General features: G+C 48.3%; 1 non-coding gene across 1 annotated transcript; it reads left to right on the forward strand.

Moving 5' to 3' along the window:
• Positions 1-2,552: 2,552 nt before the first annotated feature.
• On the forward strand, positions 2,553-2,625 carry TRNAG-CCC (transfer RNA glycine (anticodon CCC)). The gene has a single exon. It is a non-coding gene; the product is annotated as a tRNA-Gly (tRNA).
• Positions 2,626-9,532: the final 6,907 nt, after the last annotated feature.

Genomic DNA, 9,532 nt, shown 5'->3' on the forward strand with positions numbered 1-9,532 from the left:
CCGCCCCGCCACTTCCGCCGGGCCCGCTTCCGGCGCACGCCTCCGTGACGCCACCCCGCCCCGCCCCCCACGTCCTCGCTGCCGGAAGCGCCGCGCACAGCGACGGCGGGGCGCAGAGCAGTGACGTCACGGGTCCGCGGGGGCCCGGGGTCAGGGCGGGCTAAGCTGGGGAGGAGCTCCGGAAGTTTATGAGCGCAGGAGCAGTCTGCGTCCTTTTTGTGGTGGTAGTTCCACAAGTATGTCAAAACTCACTGATATGTACGCTTTAAATAAGTGCGGTTTATTCTAGGGAAATGATACAGTTATTATTTTTATAAGCAGAGAGGAATTAAAGGAGGGAGGTTATGGGGGTCATCTGTACTCAAAACAAAACTAACCTTATAGGATTGCTGGATGATAAGCCGTGAGTGATATTTAGCGTAATACCTGAGTTATAGTGAGTGCTCAATAAATGTGCACTCTTATTTTTAGTTCGTGAAATACCGTACATAGTGCCTGGAACATGCATGATGACATCGTCACCGTCACAGCAGCATAAGAAAAAATGATGGCCTGAACTAAGCAGTGGTAGTGGGGATGGAGCGCTTAGGAAAGGAGTTAACTTTTAGCAAACACCTATATACAGGGACTGACAGCCATTTTACAAGAAGAATACGTGTTTCATGTGTTACATTGAAGAAACAGGAATGGATTTTAAAAGTAAAAAAGTATGTCTTTCGGTGGGAGGAGGTGTGTGCTGAGAGTCACTCTGCCTGGATCTGAATCCCATGCTAGCTGTGAAGTCTTGAGCACTTCAGTTAATCTCTTAGTTGCCTCATTTTCAAAATGGGAATAATAATACCCATTTTGTAGGGCTGCTGTAAGAATTAAATGAGATAATGCACCTGAAGTACATAAACTGGCACAGAAGAAGCATGCCCCAAGGTTTTTTTGGTGGGGGGCGGTTTTTTTGGCCGTGGTTCGGCCACGGTGCAGGGATCGATCCTGGGCCCCCTGAAGTGGAAGCCCGGAGTCCTAACCACTGGACCGCCAGTGAAGTCCCTCCCCAAGTATTTAATGACCCTTTCTCCTGTTTCATAAAAAAGACCCAATGAGACAAAATTATATAATAGCTATCAACTAAACACAGGAGAGTCCAGGGGAAAACATCAAATCTGGGCCTTAACCATTTCAATCCTGGAGAGGATTTGGACATTTCAAATCCCTAGGGAAGGAATGTGATGTCAGGCATCACTTGGCCTTCATAAAAGGTGTCCATGAAGCTCCTCTAATTTCTTGCTAACCAGACCACTTCCCTGCATAGGGGACCCCAACAATCAGTTCATGTGAAGGACTCTCTACCCCTCTGTTCATTTCTTTTTTTTTTTTTTTTTTTTTTTTTTTTGAATGAGCCTGCCCATCCATTCCTTTGTGAGCCTTTTTTTTTTTTAATTTATGTATTTTATTTATTTACTTTTGGCTGCGTTGGGTCTTCGTTGCTGCGCATAGGCTTTCACTAGTTGCAGCAAGCAGGGGCTACTCTTCGTTGTGGTGCTCAGGCTTCTCATTGCAGTGGCTTCTCTTGTTGCAGAGCAGAGCTCTAGGCGTGTGGGCTTCAGTAGTTGTGGCAGGTGGGCTCATTAGTTGTGGCTCACGTGCTCTAGAGCTCAGGTTCAGTAGTCGTGGCGCATGGGCTTAGTTGCTCCGTGGCATGTGGGATCTTCCCGGACCAGGGCTTGAACCCGTGTCCCCTGCTTGGCAGGTGGATTCTTAACCACCTCGCCACCAGGGAAGTCCCCCCCTCTGTTCATTTCTTACCAGTTTGGTTTTAATGGGTCCGGTTCTATTTAATGAGTTAAATCTATTGCTTTGTTTCCTTTGAAATTTCATTCTTGGCTTTTAGGCTGAGCATCTTCTCCCTTTTCATCTATTCGACAATCATACTTTTTCAGGCTTTTTACAGTTCAGTTTTTTAAATACATGTGATTATATCATATATTTCTATTGAATATATGATACTCGATATTTTATGTTTAAGTCTAGTTTATCTAGAATACATTTTGGTGCATAGTATGAGGTAAGGAATCTAAAAAATTTCCTTCCAGTGACCAATTGTCCCAGTACTACTTATTGAATAACCCTTCAAGGACAGATCTCGACAGGTGGAGATGAATGTAGGTTATTTTGGGCAGAGGGAACATGTGTTCCCAGATGGCGAGAAGTCTAGTTTGGCTGGAGCCCAGGGTGTGTGAGGAGGGGGTGGTGAACAAAAGAGTGGGAGGCAGCTAAACCTGGGCCCGGTGGGGAGACCTTCATTTGGGGGCAGGGGACTGGGCTGGAGTCGAGGGCGAGCCCCTGGAGCCGTGTGAACAGGAGCGTGACGCCTCCCCTCTGTGCTTGGACGAGGTGACCACAGCGGAGGACAGCATGGGTGGGCTTGGTCAGGAGGCAAAGACCACATTGCCCACCCAAGCCAGAGGGGACTGGACACAGCTGTTGGAGTGGCAAGGAGCCAGTGGGGCTTTTTGGGGCACGAGAAGAGTCCAGATTTAAAAACTGAACGTGAGGGGACTTCCCTGGTGGTCCAGTGGTTAAGACTCCGTGCTCCCCATGCAGGGGGCCCAGGTTCGATCCCTGGTCAGGGAGCTAGATCCTGCATGCCGCAGCTAAGACCCCGTGCAGCCAAATAAATAAATATTTTAAAAAATAAAACATTAAAAACCGGACGTGGGGATGTGAGAGAGGAGTGAAGAGTGGTTTCAGAGTGTGTGCTCTGAGTGACTAGAGCCGAGGCCGTTGTTGGAGATGACAGGGGCACTGATGTGAGACTTCAGAGATCCAGATGCTGCAAACGTTAGGTGCTCTTCCCCTCCATAATTCACAACAAACAGTACCCAACAGGAAGAGCTGCTCTGATGCATTTTGGGAAGATCAGATTCTTCCCCCGGAAATTTATTACTTCTTGGTGGCCTTAAGCACTTGCTGTGACTGCCTTTTGGCAAATCCAGCACGAGTGAGTGTGAATCTTAAGTACTGGCATCTTAAGTTTGAGGAGCCAGCTGGGTGTCTAAGCAGCTGTGGGACCCAGAGAAGTGGAGTCGAGAAGAGGGGCCGCAGCGGAGACGCAGGTTTGGGAGCCGCCAGCAGACAGCGTGGACTTGACAGCAGCTCCCAGGAGGCTGCATAGAGAAAACAGGGACAGGTGAACAAATGGGGAGGGAATGAGGCCAGGGGTCGGGTGTCACAGTTCATAGGGAACCTACACAAACACTTCTCACCGTCCTGGAAACGTGCCTAGAATCGCACAGCTCTTAAGGGGTGGAGCAGAGGCTGCAGCTCAGATCTCCAATTCTGAATTCTGTCTTTGATGCTGCCACCTTGGGGGGAGCATGGAAGCCATTTGTCACAGTTTGAATGAGGGCAGTTGAATGGGTTGAGGGGCTGCTCCAGTGACAGAGGGGCTGGTAACTGGCAAAGAGAAGCACGAAGCTGCCTTGTTCAGAGATACCTGAGCCAGCTCCGAGGCTGGGGGAGCTTTGAGGGGGACTGGTTGTTGAGTGAGGTCCTGGAGATGGGTACGGGGTGGGGGGGGGGGGTTGGGAGATGGCGCTGGGAGGCGAGAAGGCATCCTTTGGCTTGTGATGCCAGGGAGAGTGCAGGAGGGGCGCAGGAGCTTCTGGTGGAGAGGAGAGCCGTTGGAGCCATTCCTGTGTCTGCTCCAGGGCCCAAGAGTGAGGCCACGTGCTGAGAAGGAGGCCGTGAAGACTTGGGAAGCTTGCACGGGACGGGAGTCCCTGAATAGCCCAGGATCCCGCTAAGGTCTGGAATAAGCACACTTTCTCGAGTCACTTAGAACAGCTTGGAGGCTGGGCAGGAGGCAGCAGATGGGAGCAGGCCTTGCCAGGGCTGGGGAGACCCCTGAGGCAGTGGGGGACAGGGGCCAGTGTCCTCAGATGGCCAGAGCCTTCTGGTTTCAGGCCAGGAGAAGGAGGAAGCGGTCAGACATTGTAGGGTGCACCTTTGTTTTCCTGTTATTTTTCCTATTAAGCTTAAAATTGAAACTCAAAACAATTGAAGAATAATCCTTCTCACCCAGATCGCCCAAATGTTAATATTTTACCAGATTTGCTTCGTCATCTCTCTGTGTAGTTCTTCCTCCTGAACCATTTGAGAGTAAGTGGCAGACATGATGCCCCTTTACCCTTCAGCATCTTTTTCCCAGAACAAGGGCATTCTCTTGCCTAACCAGAGCACAGTGATCAAAATCAAGCAATTAACAGAGATCTGATACTCTTCTCTAATCGACAGACTTGAGTTAGATTTTGCCAAATGTCCCAATTATGTCCTTTGTAGCAACAGAAGGTCCTGTTGCATCCCGTGGGCCCTCATCCTTCTTTGCTCTACTCTGGAGCCTCTTCTCCCTCAACCTGTCTGTGTCTTTCCCAGAGCTGACATACCCGAGGGGTGAAGGGGCGCTATTCTGTAGACGGTCTCTCACTTCGGATCCGGAGAAACTTCTTGACTTCACTCTGAAAACCCGCCCCGCCCTGGCTAGCTCAACTCCCCACGGTAAGCGAAATGCTGCCCGCCACCCAGATGAGCCTTGGTGCCAGAGCAGGGGGGAAGACGAGGTGGTGGAAGGTTCCAGAGTCAGCAGGGAAGGCAGGAGTGGCAGGCGAGACTCGGTGGGGGTGGGGAGTCAAAGTGCGTTCGTGACCAAATCTGCAGTGGAAACTGCCCGCAAGCCTTCCTGCTGCGCACTGCTCGGAAGCCGCGTGATCCCCTCGCCTGCTCCGTCCTTTCCCATCCAGAAGGAAACTGCACTTAAGGGAGGAAGGCGGTCTGGTGGCTTAGGAGAAACTGGTATTGAGGGGTGCCATCCCCGAGGGCACTGGCACTGGGATTCCCGGGCCGGGAACCCAGCCCTGCAGATGCATCTCAGCTTGACGCGCTGGGGCCAGCGTCCAGCTGGCGTGCGTTGAAGCCTCCAGTGACATTTTCTTGGGTTTGCTGGAAGCAAGTGTGTTCTTCTTGCACAATCTAAAGAGATTGCCTCATCTGGCCTGGGCAGAAGGCCTGCACCTGCTGTTTATTCTAGGGATTTTTGTCTTCCAAGAGGCAGAAAATCAATTCCTTGCATTGGTGTTGGGGTCCAGGGGGCACAGTTTCTCAGCCTTGGGACTTAACTCAGTAGCCCGACCTCCCTGTCCCCCGCCATAATTCATAGCTCCTCTTGGCCTTAAAAAATAAAACTCTTGGGACACTCCCAGAGGCTGGAGGCGGCTTTAAGCACACCCATCAAGTCCTCTTTACCCCACATTCGCCACCTCCCACGTGGCCCCCGATTCCCTGGAAGGGGTACATGTTCCTTGGAACATTCCAGGCCTCCACTGCTTCACTCCTGTTTCCCAGCTGTGAAATGCGTGCAGACCACTCAGTGGGTGCAGGTGGCACACGAGAGCCCCAGACAGCATTGCCCCGTAGGTGTAGTTCATGGGTGTGGCTGAGCTTCCTGTGGACGTTTCCCTCAGGCTCCATGTTCTGCAAAGACCCAGTGTTGAGTTGAGAGCACATGAACACAAAACCCAGGAGGACTTCTGTCTTTCTTTGGGAGGCACATTTGTTGGACAAGAGAGTTGAAGCCCCAACACAACAATCTTAAAAGGAACAGGATCCCTAGAAATAGGACAGTCGGAAAATGTATCATCTGATAATGGATAAGCAGGCCTGAGGAGGCTGTAACTCAGGTCACTAGTGTTTGAACCCACTCATGTCTTAAACAGCAGGGGGCCGGCCTGCATCCCCATGGTCTCTCCTCAGTGACAGGGGGGTGTGAGGGCCTCCTCCCAGCTGCCCTGGTGGCTCAGTCAGAGCCAGCTGTGCCCACAAAGCCTGTAGTCAGGCCTCTCCCCCCAGCTGCCGTGGTGAACAGGTTTGCCCTTTCCAAGCGCCTTTAGGTCACTTGTGGTCTTTCCATGGAGCTGGACAACAGCCATCTGTTCTGCTTCTTATTTCATCCAGAAAATCCCAGTGTTCTGCCCCCCGCCTCCTCCTAGGAGTTCTGTTTCAGCTCCCCTGTCCAGCCTTCCAGAAGGCTGTCTGGCTCTGAACCGGGCCCTGCTGGGTTCCTCCGTCTGCCCTTTGTCCAATTAGACAAAGACTGGTGATGCCCAAATCCATGCTGAGCACAAGCAAGGCCATATGGTCAGGAGATGAAGGTTTCTGGGGCCAGTGGTAATGATGATGACCTGAACTGAATCTGCAGCTTTTAAAGAACCTTTACTTGGTAGAAGTTAGGAACATGGCCTGGGGAAGATGAGAACAAGCCCTATGGGACTGGATTAGAATTGGAGGTATCAACATGGGCTGGTGGTTTCATTACACAGACTTGTGTGTGTGTACATGCACACACACACAGGCAAATAAACACAGAAACACAGACATACACATAAAGATGTAGAAATATATACACACACACAGACGTATAGGTATGGGTGTATGTATTTATACACATACATTTCCTAGAAGCAATGACACCCCAGTAGCAATGAGCACACCTAGCACCCAGACCTTGGTTTCTTAATACCATTCACTACTAAAATGAACCAGAGCTCCTTGGAGAAATGGCTGGTTTCAGGGCTGGAGGACAGAAAGCACAAGCTGAGCCTGGAATATCTTGTGTCAGAAAGTAAGTAAATGCTCAAAAAATAAGGGGGACATGTTAAAAGGACACCCCTGTTGGCCAAATCTGAGACAATTTAAGCATCAAATAAAGAATGATAGTAACAGACTATAAGCCACTGAATAAAATAAGGTTCCATGTATACATGCTGATATCAATGAGTAATTGAGGGAAAGGAAAGCTCTTCTTTTTCTTTAATATTTATCTTTTTTTATTTCATTGCGCTGGGTCTTCGTTGCGGCTGGTGGGCTCCTTAGTTGTGGCATGCAAACTCTTAGTTGCAGCATGCATGTGGGATCTAGTTTCCTGACCAGGGATCAAACCCGGGCCCCCTGCATTGGAAGCGTGGAGTCTTAACTGTGGTGCCACCAGGGAATTCCCAAGAAAAGCTCTTCTTTGTAGTAGAAAGCAAAGTGACAAGTATAGAAGAAATGATGGAATCTGACAAGCATCAATAGCAATTATCATAGTAATAATTGATTCTGCCAAGAATCATCAATGGATATTAAAAACAGTGGGTGAAAATTTGCTGGGTAAACTGAATATTGACCTAGCCTCAAAGAATCTCACTGTAAGTACGTGTTAATTACAAAAAGAAAAACAGTGACTCTGCAGTGGAGAAACCTGGCAGCCACCACCCTAAGCCGAGTGATCGCGGGTAACATCACCAGGAATGGGACAAATCGACCTCAGGTGTCTCCTGATATGATCACACAGAGGGACACATGCCACCTCTGTAGTATTCCTACCAAAAATGCAGAACCTGCATCTAGTGTTGAGGAAACAGCCGACAAACCTACACTGAAGGAACATCCACAGAATCACAGACAACAAACTAACTTCAAAAATGCCAATGCCATGAAAGATGAAGACTGATTAAAGGAGAATGAAGAGATGTGACGACCATGCGATTTCTTCACCATAAAGAACAGTATTGGTGAGATCTGAATAAGGTCTGTAGGTCAGAAAATAATGTGGTGTTAATTTCCTGATTTTGATAATTGTACTTGTGGTTGTGTAAGTGGTTATCCTTGTTTTTAGGAAATACACCCTGAAATATTTAGAATTAAAACAGGCATCATGGCTGCAATTTACACTCAAAGGATTCCGAAAAAGATGCACCTGTACAGAGAGCCACAAAGCAGATGTGGGAAAACTTTAGCAGTTGGAGGATGGGTGAAGGGTATACAGGAGTTCTTTGTGCTAGCCTTGCAACTTTTCTATAAGTCTGAAATTATGGCCCCCAAAGTTAAAAATACATCTTCAAGTTGTCGAAATGTTTTAAAAATCATCCAAAATAAACTGTGTTGGCCCTCCTTGTCCCATTGTACCCTTTTCATATTCACTGCCTACTTCAGCATGCAGTCCTCTGGGACTGGTCGCTTGCCCATTTAGAATCTACGTGAAGGTTTTTGAAGCCTTTCTGGGCAGCAGGGAGTCCTCGCTAGGCTGAAACACACAGCTCGCGGGGTATTCTCACAGCTCCTACATGTTCTGCCCTGTGGTCAGTTATTTCCCAAGGCTTATTTTACTGCTGGTCTGCAAACTCCTTAAGGGCAGGGACTGTGTCTTATCTTTGTGTCTCCTTTACAGTGAATACTCAGTAAATATCTAATGGAATTAAGTAGAAAGGAAGTATGCATCTTCGACTCTCCGTGTCTTTGACCACTCGGTAAAGCATGAAAATAGCACACAGTGAGCAATTACTATTGAGTTACAACTGGGCACCCTGGTGATGTTACTGTGTTTTCCCTCCTATTAGAAAATGTGTTCTTTTAAAAAATGTCTTTATTGTAGAAAACTTGGAAAATACAGAAAAGCAAAAGTAAGAATGTAAATGATTCAGAGATGGCAGCATCAGCTCTTCCCTGATGAAGAGCCACCCACTACCCGAAGATATCAGTGTCTGTCCTTTTGAGCATTTCCTATGCAAAATTTTAAATGCGAACTTACACATAGGTGTGTGTATATACATATATTCATATTATGCATATTGATGTCTGACATTAAGTTTTTGTTTTTGTTTTTGTTCTTTTTGGCCATACCACACGGCATGTGGGAATCTAGTTCCCTGACCAGGGATTGAACCTGCGCCCCCTGCATTGGAAGTGTGGAGTCTTAACCACTGGACTGCCAGGAAAGTCCTGACATTAAATTTTTATTTTATGCACAGAATTAGATTGATCAAAATCTTTGGTTACCATGTATTTTTACTATTAGTCCATGCGTCACAGCTCTCTTTTATCATTCATTCATCAATTCATTCAATAATAATATTGTAATAAAAGTCAAGAATTATGGGCTTCCCTGGTGGCGCAGTGGTTGAGAGTCCGCCTGCCAATGCAGGGGACACGGGTTCGTGCCCCGGTCCGGGAAGATCCCATATGCCGCGGAGCGGCTGGGCCCGTGAGCCATGGCCACTGAGCCTGTGCTCCGCAGCGGGAGAGGCCGCGGCAGTGAGAGGCCTGTGTACCGTAAAAAAAAAAAAAAAAGAATTAGAACACTGACAAGAATTGAAATCTACCCTGTGTATTCCTCCCAGGGTTTATCCCCCCACCTCTCAGAGGTGACTGAAATCCTAAAGTATAAAAAATACATTGTTTATTTTTATTTTTTTAACTTTATAAAAAGGGAATTCTACTGTAAGTTGTATAAGTCAGGGTTCTCAAGATAAACAGAACCAAAAGGATAGTATAAGAAATACATTGTTGGGCTTTCCTGGTGGCGCAGTGGTTGAGAGTCCGCCTTCCGATGCAAGGGACACGGGTTCGTGCCCCGGTCCGGGAAGATCCTACATGCCACAGAGTGGCTGGGCCCGTGAGCCATGGCCGCTAAACCTGCGCGTCTGGAGCCTGTGCTGCACAACGGGAG

The sequence above is a fragment of the Lipotes vexillifer genome, unplaced genomic scaffold, assembly GCF_000442215.2.
Source record: "Lipotes vexillifer unplaced genomic scaffold, Lipotes_vexillifer_v1.1 scaffold1359, whole genome shotgun sequence".
Lineage (NCBI taxonomy): Eukaryota > Metazoa > Chordata > Mammalia > Artiodactyla > Lipotidae > Lipotes > Lipotes vexillifer.